The sequence below is a fragment of the Aedes albopictus genome, chromosome 2, assembly GCF_035046485.1.
Source record: "Aedes albopictus strain Foshan chromosome 2, AalbF5, whole genome shotgun sequence".
Lineage (NCBI taxonomy): Eukaryota > Metazoa > Arthropoda > Insecta > Diptera > Culicidae > Aedes > Aedes albopictus.
Window position 1 is genome coordinate 353,978,503 of NC_085137.1, and position 17,070 is coordinate 353,995,572.

The 17,070-nt window shown below is 36.4% G+C and overlaps 1 long non-coding RNA gene across 3 annotated transcripts in view; it reads right to left on the reverse strand.

Annotated features, from left to right (window-relative positions):
• The window catches only part of LOC109416176 (uncharacterized), a 31,874-nt gene extending 15,016 nt beyond the window's left edge, over positions 1 to 16,858 (reverse strand). The window contains exons 1-5 of one of the 3 annotated variants that reach the window (XR_009997892.1): positions 16,376 to 16,857; positions 16,105 to 16,271; positions 3,845 to 4,000; positions 3,382 to 3,637; positions 3,277 to 3,305 (exon numbers count right to left, since the gene is read on the reverse strand). This is a non-coding gene — a long non-coding RNA (uncharacterized LOC109416176). Of the gene's footprint in view, positions 1 to 3,276; positions 3,306 to 3,381; positions 3,638 to 3,844; positions 4,001 to 16,104; positions 16,272 to 16,375 lie in introns of those variants that run through there. The other 2 variants (XR_009997893.1, XR_009997891.1) reach the window with 2 other exon arrangements.
• Between the last annotated feature and the right edge of the window lie 212 nt (positions 16,859 to 17,070).

Below are 17,070 nucleotides of genomic sequence, written 5' to 3' on the forward strand. Positions count from 1 at the left end.
GAAACGTATATCCGACTGAAAAATGTGGCCAGGCGAATCGGATTAGTCATTAATGTGTCGAAGACAAAGTACATGATGGCAAAGGCCTCCAGAGAAGAATCACCGCGCCCGCCACAATTTTTTTTGTCAATTTGAATTGCCCAAAATGCTCTCAAATAATGTTTTATTAATTTTTGCTACCTGAGTGGGTACCGACCTTTGCCAAATCCCATTTACACTCAATCTGGTATGGTCAGGGCGTTAACAGTGTACAACCAAAATGGTCAAAAATAACGTTTTATTAAATTTTGCTTCCTGAGGGGGTGGTCGTAAAGTGAAGTGAAGTGATTTTTTTTTGAAAAATGTGCACCACGTGGGTGATGGTAATAATCACATTAACCATTTTACATGGTTAAAGCCTGTATCCGCAATAATCGGGACATAGAAGGACGGCAGTAGCTTTGTACTGAATCAATAAAAATTGGCCAAAAAATAACTGAGAACTCATTGATGTATGTTTATTATTTGTGCAAAATTTCATAAAAATCGATGCATTACTTCTAACTGTGGATGAGAAACAAACAGACGTGGTTTTTAAGATTTTGTACAATCATCACCCATTTTCATTCGCATACTAGATGGTTCTTTTCCGCTACAATTCAAAGTTCTGTGAGGAGGATAATTATGAAATTTCGTGAGCAATTATGATACTTATAGAGACACTTATTTGCAAAATTTCATCAACTTTTATCATTTGGATTGAAAGATACTGGTGTTGATAGGGGATAGTGTTAGTGAAAATGTTTCATGTTTTTCATGTGCGATGTTTGCCCATTCATAACTTTTGAATGTCTCTGCCTATTTTCATGAAATTTTCACAGAAGGTAGTTGATTATGTGTATATTATGCCTGCAAAATTTGATGATTATTGGTGTAGTACTTTCAACAATACAATCGATACAATAAGGGGTACTCACTAATTGTTGTCTGAGGGGCTAAAATCACGGTCAGCCCCAATATATGTTTCGTCTATAAAATTGTGGGTAGTGCATCGATTTTTTTGAAATTTTGCCTATGTAAGTAAAGTAGATTGGGAGGATTGTGTTCAAAATTTCAGCCATTTCCCTTATCAAATTCAAAAGTTATAGCGCTGACAAGCTAAACCAGGGGCTGTACAAAATTCAATTGCTCGCGTTCTACTGTTTCATTGCTACAACAAAAGGTACTTAACCGATTCACATGAAATTTTGCAGGTGAAATGAACACATCTTAAGATATTATCAGGCAAAATTTGAGCAATTTTTATGTATCTATTGCAGATTTACAGCCATATTTCTGTGTCCCGATTATTGCGGGCACTGGCTTTATTTTGAAAAAAAATCTTTTTTGACTTAAAAATAAAGCTCCTTAGTCGTCGACTAACCGTGACTAAGGAGGACGACAGGGCTGCCGCCACCCCTAATTTATATTGACGGTGATGAAATCGAGCGGTTGAAGAACTCGTGTACTTGGGCTCACTGGTGAAGCCGACAACGACAGCAGCAGAGACATTAAGAGACGCATTGTGGCAGGAAATCGAGCATACATTAGATTCCGCATAACTCTACGATCGCCGTCACACAAAGTTACTCATCTACAAAACGCTGATTAGACTAGTAGTCCTCTATGGGCACGAAACATGGGCCCCATGTGCAGAGGACCGACGCGCCCTTGGAGTTTCCGATCGGAAGGTGTTGCGTACCATCAACGGCGGAGTGCAGATGGAAGACGGAACTTGGAAAAGGTGAATGAACACCGAACTGCATCAGCTGCTGAGAAAACCAACCATCGTCCACACCGCGAAAATCGAGGCGCTACGGGTCATCAGCATGTCGGATAGCAATCCGACTCTAATGGTTTTTGAGAGACATCCGACCGGTACAAGAAGACGTGGTGCGCAGCGAGCTAGGTGGGTCGATCAAGTGAAGGACGATCTGCGGACCCTTCGCAGAGTGCGGAACTGGAGACAAACAGCCATGGACCGAGTAGAATGCAGACGACTCCTGTGTACAGCAGAGGTCGCTTAGGCCTTAGTCTGACCGGTAAGGTAAGCCTTTCGAGCTCTACATTTTTAGATGATAATGACATCAATTTTTAAGTTCATCAATCCTTGTTCTGCCAAATGGCATTCGCCCAAATGATGTTCAAGCAAATGAACCGGAACCCACAATCAGAATGTGATGCTCGACGAGGATGGTGTATTTCTCTGCATAATTAAAACATTAAGAGTACGTTTATGAATAAATTTACTACACATTCATTACCACTCTGTTATTACGATACACACATTAATTAATAAACCACAAACACACACGGTTGTCACACCCAAGTAACCAAAAGTTCAGATAAGAGGGTACTTTATAAGCTAAGCAGCTTGTTCGAGGTCGCTCTTTAGCCTTCTAAGCAGCTTCATTTTTAAGTAATTTTGGAACTTGAAAGTTCACATAAGCACGCTGGATAGCCTTCTAAGCAGCTTCTGACAGAACTTTGTCAAAATTCATGCAGAAACAAAAATGTGTTTTTCAGATTCACACCCTCCTGTCGGTGGGGGTTTGTGATTCACGTCTGGAAATTGCTCCCTGATAATTATATTTTCACATATGTCGCTGCTATGTAGATTTGAACTGGATCCTCCTGCGTGTTGGCCTGCCGACTTACCGCTGCGCTGCTGAAGACACTTGACAAAGTCAAGCTAACTTCACTACTGTACAAATGTGCAAAACTAGCTGCCGACAGAAAATCGATTCAAGTCAGACTCAACTTGCTGTCCACTCAATAAGAACCGTAGTACTGTGGTAGAGCGTAGGGCTCTCACGCAGCGACTATCGGTTCGAATCCGATGGGCGGCAATTTTTTTTTTTGCTCAAGCCTAGTTTTCATTGATTTGATATATTCATATTTGTCTTTTATTCGTGTACGCTCAAACAGTTGTTTTCTGTAAAAGAAATAAATTTAATCTTCATTGAAACACAATGCTACTGAACTAAACTTCTATGAACTTGAAAGTTCCGACAAAGTTCCGACATAGCATCTTAAGCAGCTTCAAAGTTCCGCGAAGTTCAGATAAAGTTCCGAATGGGACTTTCTGGCTGCTTAAGAGGCTAACAATTAGCCTTGACGGAACTTGTGACCGAAGTTCCAGCAAGGCTCATCGTTAGCCTCTTAAGCAGCCAGAAAGTTCCGTTTGGAACTTTATCTGAACTTCGCGGAACTTGAAAGTGCATTTTGTCATGGGAAGCGGAACTTTTGGTTACTTGGGCAGTCTTAATATTATTCATCCGTAAAATCTGCAATAAATTATAAGCACAATAAGGTTACGCTGATTAGCCAATATGTGTTAATCCACGATAAACAGAAACTCACGGTAACAGGCCACCCCCTCCGTACGAATTCGCCGACGCGTGTGCGCTAGACGATGCGCCTCCAAATCCACCATAGCCTCCACCGTACGATTCAGATTCTGCCACGGCACTTGCGGAAGCACCCGCTCCTCCGTATCCACCATAGCCAAAAGCATCCGAATTAGCTGCCGATTTGCTGAACGAACCGCTGATGCCTCCGGGTCCAATGCTGAACGAGGCCGTCTGTGCATGGGCGTTACTGCCACCACCGCCGAATCCTAAAACACGAATTGGAAAGTTCATCGAAATAACAATCAGTTTGGACGGGTTGCAGCAGTCAGTCAGTGGTTACATAACGTTTCGCTACGGTTCACCGGGCAAGTGGGTAGACGACATCTGAGGTCGATTAATTATGGGTTTTCTGATACATATGTGGTCAAGGTGATGAGTTCACCTTGAATGAAAATAAAGTGAACTGAACTTACCTGCTGCTTTTCCTAAGCCAAATGGACCCACCGGGACGACTGGAGCAATTGGTGCAACGGGGGCAAGTCCTACGGGTACCACGGGTGCTACTGGCACATGTACCACCGGCGCGATTGGAGCAACTGCCACTGGGACCACCAACGGGAAGAGTCCTGCTGAAAATTGGTGGGCTTTATTAATCAATGTAATGCTTTGCAATCGATATTCCAAGCTTCTTAAGGATTTTCATGCAATTGCACTGATAAACTTTCAATAAAATGTTTTTATTTTTTATTTTTTAATAATTATGTGATAACTGGATTGGCAATAAATGGGATTTTTTTTTTTTCAATTTGTTCCTTCCCCGTACTGCTCAAGAATTTCCTTCATGATTATCACCAGAGAAACCACCGAAAATTTGTTTAGGGATTCTATCAAAAGTTATCATACTTTTTCGAATTTTTATAGAAAGAAGATTCTCGCTTGATTTCCTAGAATGCTTCAAGCGAGAATTCCCCCAAAGTTTGAAAATTCCTCCACGGTTTCCTTCAGAAATTATTTCCGGTACTCATCCAGGAATCTGCAGAAATTTCTTAAGAAATTTCTCAAAAAAATCATTTTAAAATTAGTTCACGAGTTTCTTCGGAAATTCTTTCAGAAATTCTTCCTCGGATTCCTTTAGCGATTATTTAGGAAATTTCTTCAAAGATTGCTACGTATGCAGCAGGGTTGCTGCACACGTATTGTTACTGCTTCATTGTTCTGATTTAAGCATTGCTAGTTCGTACATGTATTCTTTTATGTGTTTCTTCAAATATTTCTCTAGGAATTTCCCCAAGGAATATTTCTACAGGAGTTTCTCCAAATATTTCTTCAAAACATGAAATTCCAGGAGAAATTCTTTGACAGATTATTCCAAAGATTCATTCGAAAATTCCTCTTGGGGTTTCCTTTAGAAATGCAATTTTTTTCCACCAACTCTTTGAGGAATTTCTCCATAGTATATTTTCATATCTTATTCCATATATTCAGAAATTCACCCAGGAATTTATTTAAAATTTTCTCTCCAAAATTCCCAACAGATTCTGAATGTTCCTCTAGAGGTTTCTTCTGAAGGAAGGGGTTTATTTAGGCTGTTGGAAATAGTACAACGATTTCCTCCAGTGCTTTGTGAGTCCCGAGTTCTGCATGCCGTACATATCAACGTTTGCCATTCTCTCACTCTCTGGCAGCTAAACCTAGATGTGATCAGTTGAGAATGTTTACTGGCAGGATCGCTTACAAATATGTGCACAGAAGTGAATTAGTTAGCTGTTTCAATTAGTCTTATAAGTGCCGGTATACTTCTATGATACCTTAATGAATTGAGAATTAAGATTAGGAGAAACGCATCTTGGGAGATTTGTAATCCTAAGTAACAATCAGCATGCCTTGAAGGTTTATTCATGTTTTATCCTGGTTTTATACAAGCATGTAAAAAAGCTAGCTGTTCTAAATTAGTTTTATGTGGTAGTTTTTTACTTTGAACCTTTGGCGTTCCATAAAACTATCATATAACTTCTGCTTAAAACATCTTCAGTTAAAGACTTGCAAGTAGAGATGAATTGGTTTTATCACTTATTATATACCATTTCAATAAAACTTGCATTTGCGGTTGTTGTCGGAGAGATTTTTTTTTGTAAACAAATACACAAAACTGTGAGGCAATGCATAAAACCAACAAAAGATTTCGAGTTCCATACAAAATTTTATGCAATGATTGTTTTCATAATGCAACCCATTTGAGTTGCATAATGTTCATAATGCAACTCAAATGAGTTGCATTATGAACATTATGCAACTATTTTTCATTATGCAACTAATTTCAGTTGCATAATGAGCCAGTTCGGAAAAAATGGCCATTATGGTACCAAAATGAGTTATATAAAATGTAAATAATAATACTGAATTGCATAAAAACCTTTTTTGCACCCAATTCCACCGAGTAAATTAAATGCATTTAACTTCCAAATAATTATGCATAGTTTGTGTGGCGCACTTATTTTTTGTCACTATCACAGTCACATTCACCACAAATTTCCCGTGGCATGTCTCCTGACACGTATTAAATAGGAAAACAAATCTGAATTCCATATCTGCATCTTTCCAAGGCTGGATAAACAACCAAGCATAATTTATTCTGACGATCGAACATTGAGAGTGAAAAATAATCAAAACAATTATTTGACAAGTCGGAAGATGGTTTTATTTAGAAGATTGATAAAACTATGATACAACCCGAAATCCTAAGCCGGTTTGCATACGAAGTCCTGTAGACCCTAATAAGACTGGGCCAACTAGCCAGAACGTGGGCTTATTGAAGCATACAAGAACTCGAGAGCATTTTCATGTCGGGATCAATGGTTTTATGTTTAGGATTTTTGAATCGCTAAAAAACTTTGATAAAATTCAAATTGTTACTTGGGATGTTACTGAAATGTAAGATTGTACTGATTTCGTTGTAATTTATGTAAATAAATCTTGAACTGCTTGCAGTTTTGAAGCTGCCGAAACAGTAAGAGCTGCTGTCAAAAGGTTTCATTCTCACCAAGAAGTTGCGTCCCTAACATAGGCCTTACTCAGTGCTTCTATCGATTTTTTTTTTCTGGTGGTGCTTCAGAAACTTCTCCAAAGATTTTCTCAGCAGTTCCTGCAGAAATTACTCCAGAATCTATTCCTTGGTCTTTTCCAAAGAAGCTATCAAGAAATTCTTTCATGAATACCTGCAGAGGGATCTCCTATTCTTCGAGGCATGCTATCAGAGATTCTTTAATATTTTTTTTCGGAAATTCATTTAGAAGTTCTCTAAAAAAATTTTCCAGGATGTTTTTTGTTTCTGCAGGATTTATCTTCAGGTATTTTTGATTCCTTCAGAAATTCCTTCAGGGATCCCTCAGAAATTTATTGACGGATTTAAACAAGAATCTCACCAGTACCTTTGTCAGCAATTTTTGCAGCCATTTTTAAAAGATTTCTTCTGAAATTTCCCTATAGATTTGTGAAGTGATCTTTTCAGAAATATCTAAGTAAATTTTCCCTTAATTATTTTCACAGTTCCTCAAGAAGTTTTTCATGATTTTTTTTCTAGAAATTGAGGAGGTATCTTAAGGAGATTCTTCAGGTACTTTCCCAGGAGTTTTTGACCAGTATCCAGAAAATTTTCGGAAATTTCTTCCAACAATCAAAATTATAAAATGGACTTTTTGTTTAAAGAGACAATCATTCATTTCTTTAGAATTTCCTCCAGAGATTCTTTCAAAAATTCTTCCAAGAATTTTTGTACAATTTCTGGAAGCACTTTTGATAAAAAAAAAATCTCTGGAGGAATATCTGAAACAATTCCTACATGAATCCATAAAGAAACCCCAGGAGATATTTTTGACGTAGAAACAGGAGCAATTTAAAAAAATATATCATGTAGGAATTTCTGGAAACCCAGAATGTATTTCTCCTGGAACGCTTGGAAATTTCCACCAGAAGCACTGTAGGTTTTTTAAAGATTTTTTTTCGATATACATAGTATTCCATGAAAGAACTGTTAAAGGAATCTCGAACTGACATGAATGACAAAATTCCTTAAACTCTGAAGAAGTCTCTGAAAATATTTTTAAAAGAATTCCTGATGGAATATCAGAAGAAATCCGAGCGGAAAGAATCTTTAAAAGAATTCTTGAAGAAATCTCCAGTATTTTTTTAAAGACATCTCAGGAAGTACTTTTGAATGAATCTCTACAGGAATAAAATACTTCCTGAAAAAATACTTCCTGAAAAAAATCCATTGGAAAAACCTTGGGCGAAGCTCCTAGAAAATTTATTGAGTAAGCTTGACGAAAATCTATTAATAAATTCTTTAATAAAATTCCTAGGAGTCTGTGAAAGATGTTCTGAAGAAATTTCTGTAGAAATTCTAAACTTTTGATTTTCTGAAGGAATCGCTGAAAGCATTTCGTAAAGAAATCTGAAGCAATTTGTGGACATATTTGTGAATTAATTCCTGAAGAAACGCCCAGATAAGCTTTTGTAAGGATCTATAGAAAATAAAACTCTTTAGATATTTCCAAAGGAATTCCTATAGAAATTCCAAGGAAATATTGTCGAATAAAAACTTCAAAGAATATGCGGAGAAAATCTTAGTGTTATCTGCAAAGGAAATGCCTGAGAAATTTCTGGGGAAATACATGGAGAACCATCTGGAGGAAATTCTGAAGCAATCTCAGTATGAACTCCTGGAGGAATCTCTGGAGGAATTCCTTCAAGATTATCTGTATGAATGCCTGTAGAAGTTCCTGGCGAAATATTTCAATGGAATTCTTGCAGCAATTCCAGAACAAACCTTTGGTGAACTTCCTGATGCAATGCCTGTACGAATTTCTGAATCTCTGAGAGATTTTTCGAATAAACTACCATGGGAGAAACTACGGACATTTGAAAGGGGATGCTCTGCACACTACACATTAGCTCATCCATTCATCATTCATCCTTCCAAATCTAACAGTAATTCATTCAAATTCTTGGGGTGCTGGACGAAACCACTGAAGAATTTAAGGTCTTTGATAAAATTTGTGAAAGAATCCCTGGCGGAGTGCCAGAACGAACTCATGCAAATCTACATAAAATAATTACTGGATAAATTTCTAGAGAATTTCGCAAAGGAATTTCTGAAGGAAACTTCTAAAAAAATCCATGGAGCAATTTCAAAAGCAACCCATGGAAGATTTGTTGATGGAATCCTTGGACAATTTATGGAGGTGTCTCATAAAGATTTTCTGAAGAAATCTACAGTGACATTTCTTAAGGAATCCTTGGAATAATTTCTGAACAAAACTTTGGAAGAATTCCTAAAGGAGTGGAAGCTTTTGTAGAGATATTTCTGGAGGAATTCAGAACTTTTGAGTTGCTGAAAAAAAAATCTGTAGAAATTCATCATCCTGAAAAAAAAAATCTCGTTCGGAATTTTGAAACTGGATGAATTTCTGGGAAAACTCATAGTTCATAGATGCTTTTCTAGAGGAGTCTTTCGAGAAATTGTTGAAGGATCCTGTAGAGGTAATTTTAAAGGAAATTCCAGAGCAAGAAATCCTTGGCAGATGTTTAAAGAACAATTTCCGGAAGGAATCCGTAGAAGACTCTTGAAAAGGACTTTTTTAAGATTTTCTAAAGGAATCTCTGGAGCGATTCCGACAGGAATCCATGAATTGATTTTAGAAGGAGTTTTTCAATTTCTGGGGTAATCTTTAAAAAAATTTGGAGAGTGTAAAGCCTGTATTCGCAATAATCGGGACACAGAAAAACAGCTGTAACTCTGTAATAGATACATTAAATGCTCGAATTTGGCCTAATAACATCTTAAGATGTGTGCATTTCACCTACAAAATTTCATGTGAATCGGTGCAGTACTTTTTGTTGCAGCAATGAAGGAGTGGAATGTGCGCCATTGAATTTTGTACAGCCCCTTGTTTTGCTTGTCAGCGCTGCAACTTTTGAATTTGGCAAAGGAAATGGCTGGAATTTAGAACACAAACCTCTCAATCTAGGTACATTTGTTGCATAGGCAAAATTTCAAAAAAAAAATCAATACACTATTAACAATTTTATAGTCGAAACATGTATTGGGACTGAACGTGATTTTAGCCCCTCCGACAGCAATTAGTCTGCACACTTTATTGTTTTAATTGTAGTATTGAAAGTACTATATCAATAATTATCAAAATACACATAATCGACTACCTTCTGAGGAAATTTCATGAAAATTGGCAGAGAAACTCAAAAGTTATGACTAGAAAAACATCGCACATGAAAAACACGAAATAAAATTACAGACACTCATCCCTTTCAACACCAGTAGCTTTCAAGTCAATTGATCACAGTTGATGAAATTTTGCAAGAAAGTGTCTCTATATAAGTATCATAACTGCTAACGAAATTTCATAATTATCATCACACAACTTACATACAAATTAAAATTGGTCATAATTGTACAAAATGCTTAAAACCACATCTGTTTGTTTTTCATTCAAAGTAAAGACTGAACTCGAAAAAATTATAGCTGATTTTTTTATCAGGAATAGTACATTATGTGTAGCTAATACCATAAAAATTTCATCAAAATCGGTTAAGTGTTGGCGGAGATATCGTCGAAACAAGAGACTTACCATTTGAGAAATTTTCACTGAGAACAGATTAACACAACGATTTTACACTGTCAAAGTTTCAAAAAAAATCGGGACAGTGTTGCCAATACTACAGTCAAAATAATGCACACTGATTTTAAAATGTTAAAAAGTGCCCAAAATTTGAAAACCCCGTTTTTTTGTTTGAATTGCTTAAAAACTTACAATCAAATTTTCAGACGTTTTGATGAGCTAACAACCAAGTTATAGCCTAAACAATTTTTAAAATGGAAGCCCAAAATTTCCTAAATCACATTTTATTGTATCGACAATGTTTGCGCCAATACTGAACCGATTTTGATGAAATTTTTAGGGCATTATCTACACATAACATGCTATTCCTGGTTAAAAAATCAGCTACTTTTGTGAACGCAATTAAAAGTTATACATTATTTTGAGTGTCTCATTTTTTTCGAGTCCAGTTTTTAAAAGTAATGCATCGATTTTTATGAAATTTGGCACATATAATAAAAATATTCATTACAGAGCTACAGCCGTACTTCTATGTCCCGATTATTCCGGAGACAGGCTTTATTGTGCTGTGGCTTGTTGTACATGAATCGTACATGAAACGAGATTTTTTTACGGTTTGCGGAATTTTTTTTCTGGTAAAAACTTTGTTTTTCGTAGATTTTCAACCTGTACTCGTCGTGATACTTTTATTAGAATCTTTTGAAAGACTTCCGATGAAAATTACTACAATAAATCTCAATTTGGAAACATTTTCAATATTTTAACATAGGGTATGTGTTCAGTAATCTCACGCTCCTATATTCATCCTATTCGAAAACAAGCGATTACGGCACCGATTGATTCCGTTCTTTTTGTTTTCATGCGTGCTCACTCCTAACAAAAAATACAAAAATAAGAAACAAAACAAACAACGCTTCAATCCTTTCTTTTTCGTATGATGAACATGGGAGCCAAAATGCTCAATAAGGGAACCAACACTCTATTTATATGAGATGCATGTAAAAATTAATATGGCAACACTTCCAAAAACGATCAAATTCATGATTTACAAGTTGCACAGCAAATAATTTTGTAATATCCAGTCGCGTAGTTTCTGGCGATGCAATCAATTTCCAACGTAATTTTACTTGGTTACATTGTTTTCCAGCAATGATCACACTGACCATGTACACCCTCGTTTGCACCGGAAAGTGTCAACAAACCCATTCCAGCCGATACCTAGAAGCAGTACCATATTTACCATCCACCTTCTAACTCGGTGAAATAGCCGAGAGGTATGGAGTATGCCTCACATTCAACGGATCCGTGTACGAATCCATGCCAATATTTTACTTTTATATGATTCATCTGTCGTTCCGGTTCTAGCGATTGCTAGACCCAATTTCAAACTGCGGCGGCTGATTTGCTGCGTGAAAAGGATGTAATTTCTACATCACTTTTACGACGCGACTGATGTGCAGCGAAAATAATGTGATATCACAAGAATTTTTTTTGCTGTGTGATCTATAATGAAGGTCACCATACAAAATGAGTGTGTTGGATATTTTTTTAAATTTAAGAGTTTTAAATGTGGAATTCTTAAAATTGTACAATTCGGCTAAGTACAATCATATTGTAAGCACAGTTGTCTGTGTTGTAAGCGGATTAGTAATTTTGCAAAATAATCAATTGCTTTATAACGAAGCTAGAGGACGATTTTTCCAACGTTATCCTCAGCCTGTCCAAAATACATGAATTACCCTAGTTGCCGGAAAACTGTAGGAGGTAAAACGCCTTTTTGGATGAGGCTAAACGCCCGCGGGCATTACCCTCTTTAACTTGTTGTGAAATACCAAGGGGCTCCATCGAACTCATCCCAGCAGCAAATGAAGAAGTAGGCGACGCGTGGTAGTTTGATGGGTTTAATTGTTTAATGGGATTTAAAGTAAAACTTTTAGAGAAAATTGTAAAAACTGGTTAGAGCATCTTAAAGAATTTGTCTCATGTATTTTTAAGGAGTTTTTTCATAGATTCTGCCATTATATTCCACAGGTAGGATTTCAAGCTTCTAATAGCTTCCTCTTTCTTAGAATGAACTCAAGAATAAATATATTTCAATACTAAATTTAATAAAATTTATGAGGTGAACAAGGGTCTGGCTGAAAGCTTCAATAAGAAAGAAAGAAATTGTATAAACAAACTAAAATATTCAAAAATAAGTCCAACCATTCTATCATAGTTAAAGAGTTTAATGGAGTTGAATACACTCTTAATATATTTTCCTTAAAATTACATGGAAAATAATATTTTCAACAATAACCATAATATATTTAAATGTTTTCATCTTGAAAAATCGCTATCGGTGAAAATCTAAGTTCAGAGCCAAACTAATCAGGTTTGTAGCTCCCTTAATCCCCACCAATTTTGATTATGCTGTAATTTAAAATTATTATCATTTCAAAGTAATTAAAAATAATCTGACAATCTCTAAATGGAAACTTCTGTGCTTTTTCTTATCAAAATTCGATTAAAGAAAAAAAAATAGAGAATTCTTCACTTTTTTTTGGAAATTTTAAGGTTTTACCGCTTTACTTCACCAATCTGCAGTAAAATGCAGCAATTACATTTTTAATAAAATATATTGTTGATGGGTTTGGAATAGTAAAAGGTAAACATTACATTTAGAACAAAAACTTGCTTCAATCTGCATTAACGCAAGGGTGAATCATGCGTTTAAAATAGATATTTCCTTGTTCCAACAGATGTTAGATATCATCTATGCTAAATAAGAGTAACCAACGATGGTCTATGATCTGAAGGCCACATCTTTTTCCATAAAACCGGATTCGACAACGGTTGAAATATGCGGAAACAGTTGATGCCATAAATGCACGATAACTGTTTGATGACACTCCTTTGTCGGATTTCTTGTTAGGTATGTGATTTGATTGACTGGATATTTAAGTTGCTGGTTTATATTGAGTTCAGATGCTTTTATGGAATGAATTAGATGCTCATAGGATTCAATTTTCTCATGAATTTCATGCTCAAATCTTCTTCTAGTGGTGTACTTCTACTCGGGTACAATGGCTCGTACTTCTGGATAAGTGCCATGCGGTGGAATTACGCAGAAAAGCGTTAAATAATATGATAATTTGCACAAATTTGAAATGTAAACACGTCTAGGGGACCGTTACTGGTTTAATCTAAGGTGGTTCACAATTGCTACTGATTCAACATGCTAAGAGAATCACTATTTCTTTCTTAGATGTACAATCTAAGTATCATCGAAGGATCTTGAATTTAAATCATCTTGAGCATGGCTTTAGCTGCAAGACCGTGATGATTATCGCATTTGAGCAGTGGTGATGCATTTTAGCAATACTAACCCGATCACAATAAATGCTTGAACACCGAAAGCTGTTAAAACATGGTCATTTCATGGGATGAAATACTAATATCGCTTGTTATTTTATATATTATAATATTATATATTACCAAGATCATAACATTTTTGAGTAATAATACGCTAATTTTGTATGGATGTGGAAGGTTGTAGTGTTGTCTTGTGATCGGGAAGGATAGACCCATATCGTTAATCACCTTCATATATTTACAATTTTATTATAAGGAGATTTACCAAACAGCTTAAAACCACAGACAAACAGACGTAACACCTTGAACGATTTTCATGGAAATCCATCGCCCAGTTCACACTACCATCACCTGGTGGAAAAGTTGCACGAATCACTATGTTGTGCCATATCATCAACAGAAGGCGTTAGTGTGAAACGTCAAACACATAGAAAAACGATGCGCGCGCCTCAGGTTGTGAAAGCCACAACTATGAAAATTTAAAATGATCGTTAAAAGCGTTGTCGATGGAAATTTCGCAAGTGTTACGTCTGTTTGTCTGTGTTAAAACGCTGATTAGATATTGACCTGATTAAACGTTGCAATCGCCAAGGCAATCTTTGATTTTCATTCGCAAGTTCATGAAATGTTTCAAATACCTAATCAGATAATCATGACACAGAGAACAGACATCCAAGTCCAATCTGAATTTTGTGTAAGGAATATTTCATCGGCAACACAAGTGGCATCATCGTGGCGCTGAAATCGGTTAATTTCTCATACTAATGTAATTCATCACTTCAAATGTTCCAATTCACCACTGACTGTGGCAATATGCGTTGGGCGGCGCTAGCGTTTTCATCTTGTATTGGTTTGCATCTTTATTCAAGTAAGTATTCAAATCCTTACACAACTTTCTGAATGAAATTTGTTCTAGCCTGGATGTCTGTTCTCTGTGATCTAGACCTGTTCACTTTGAAACTTTTTTTCTCCGATTCTCCGTAATACATCAAATTATCAATCCACATGCAAAAGCAAGTCTTCAATCCAAAAATGAGCCAAATTGATAAAGATTTAAAGGTGTATCAAATCAATTTTGTTAAAAAAAACCGTTTTCACAGAAATTTACTCATAAATCCAGAAAATTGCTCCGAAAGGGTGCCGAAAATACCGTTAGGATATAGTAAGTACAATACTCTACAACTTTGCCGAAGACACTACGGTGTTTAAATTGCTTATTTCAAATTTATTCAAAAGTTTTCGTTTAAAAATCGCGAAAAAATACAATGTTTTTACGATTTTACATTTAAAAGTCATGTAATTTCACATTATTTTACGTGACTAAATTAATTAGCTATTGCTCCTATGTGTAACGAACATATCGTCCATACATAGTTTTTGTGTAGGAATTCGTTTTCATTGACTAATTATCAAAAGTATGTCACGTTGATACTAAAAATCGCGAAGAGTTGCCAGCACGAATTAAAACAAAGTTGCCCATGATTAAGACGTCATGCCATCGTATTCTAATGTCTTTTGATTTAAGTATCAGAAATGGTGCAGATGATAAGGCTCGAGCCTGCGGATCAGAAGGTCCCAAGATCAAACTCAAATACATAATAAACTTTTTTTTTCTTTCTTTGTAGCAATTAGGATGATGAATCTGCCATGACATACAAGCAATCTCCCAAATAATGATGATCGGGACCCGCCAATTCAGCCCATTCCAGGACTAGCTATATAGGTATTTAGTTTACTTTTTGACAAGAAATCGTGTCGACGAGATCAGCTGGACGAAATATTGAACATCTGTTTGATACCGATTAATTTAGCTGAAACAATTCAATACGATGATGGAACTGCCTCTGGATGCGAAATTTTTCATACAACTGTGGAGCTTTCTTGTATCTATCTACCCAGAAATCAACACAACTACACGATGAAGGGAAACTTCATTGTTACTATGCACTCTACGGTTTCGAAACAAGGCTATGATGCCAAATTGCAATGAGATGCAGAGCTTAGTCTCATTAACTTATAGCTGAATCGAGACACAAAAAATGCTATTCCAGGGCTCGAACCTTGAATCTTCGAATCGACAGTCTCATGCTCAACCATCTACAACAAATTGAAACTGATGCATATGCGACAAAGAAATGTATTGGCGTTTGAATCATGGGTAACTTTGTTTAACTTTGTGCTGGCAACTCTATGCGATTTTTAGTATCAACGTGACATACTTTTGATAATTAGTCAATGAAAACGAATTCCTACACAAAAACTATGTATGGACGATATGTTCGTAACACATAGGAGCAATAGCTAATTAAGTTAGTCACGTAAAACAATGTAAATTTACATGACTTTTACATGAAAAACCGTAAAAACATTGTATTTTTTCGCGATTTTTTAACGAAAACTTTTGAATAAATTTGAAATAAGCAATTTAAACACCGTAGTGTCTTCGGCAAAATTGTAGAGTATTGTTCCAACTATATTTTAACGGTGTTTTTGGTACCTTTTCGGTGCAATTGGATATTGGAGTACATTTTCGTGATAATGCTCGAAAAAACACAAAATCGATTTGTTACACCTCCAAACCTTTATCAATTTGGCTCATTTTTGGACTGAAGACTTGTTTTTGCATGTGGATTGATAATTTGATGTGACACGGGTAGGTAAAAAAGTGAGCAGGTCTGATCATGGCTTACGCAGTCAATATTTTTAATCATAATTATAGTATTAGTTCAATTGATAATGCATACCTTTCCTTAAAGCTGTTAATTGCAGTAACCGAAATCCAGGGTTGAGTATATCCAGTCAGTAGCGTTAAACCATTTCATGAAGCGTTAAAGGAGTGAGATTTGAAATAAATATTATTTTGCATTTTTTCACACTTAATAAATGTACAAATTATCACCTTTACGGAAAGCTTTTTATCCGTCAGCATTTTTGTTGGACGCGCATGAAAAAAAATATCAAGATTAAATCACTTGTTCGTTATTCCTTCGTTGAACTCAATACTCCTCAATATACCTTTCGGCCGTAGACCAATTGCCGGATAGAACACCTGGGGGTCGGCCAAAGCACCCACCATCAAGGTCGTCAAAATCACTAGTATCTTCATGATCACCAACCACCACGTGAACCTCTCGGAAATATTCGCAATGCCACTTAGCACTCTTCACGTTCACCCAGGTCAAGTATCCCACAGTGCAAACAATACAGCTTTAGAGAAACTATTCCGGCAAGCTACAACTCCACACAGCTTGAACGAACAACACTACAGCACACGGCGGACTATTTCAAAACGCTAATCAAATGATGGTTTTATCGCGCGGAGGACCACGCAGCATCCACAGCTGAAGCCACGAGCACAAATGCCGGACCGGACCACGCCGAACGCCGACGAAGCAAGGTTCGTCGTCTAGGAGAACCATCGTCGAACGAGATCTTTGTCAATAAGAAATTATGATCACGGCTGACTGCCGCGGGTGTGATGCAGTGACAGGTTTCTCAAACAGTTTGGAGAATTTTTCGTATTGAAATATGATAGTTTATAATGATGAACAGATGAACAATATTTGAGCTACAAATTGGATTACCAAATATCATGCATCTTATGTTATGCTACATAATTTTGATGAAAGCATTTGAGAACCCCTGACCCTGCGTGTCGAAAAGTGAATGAACGACATCCTATTGGTGCTGGTTCGACGACTATGATTTTT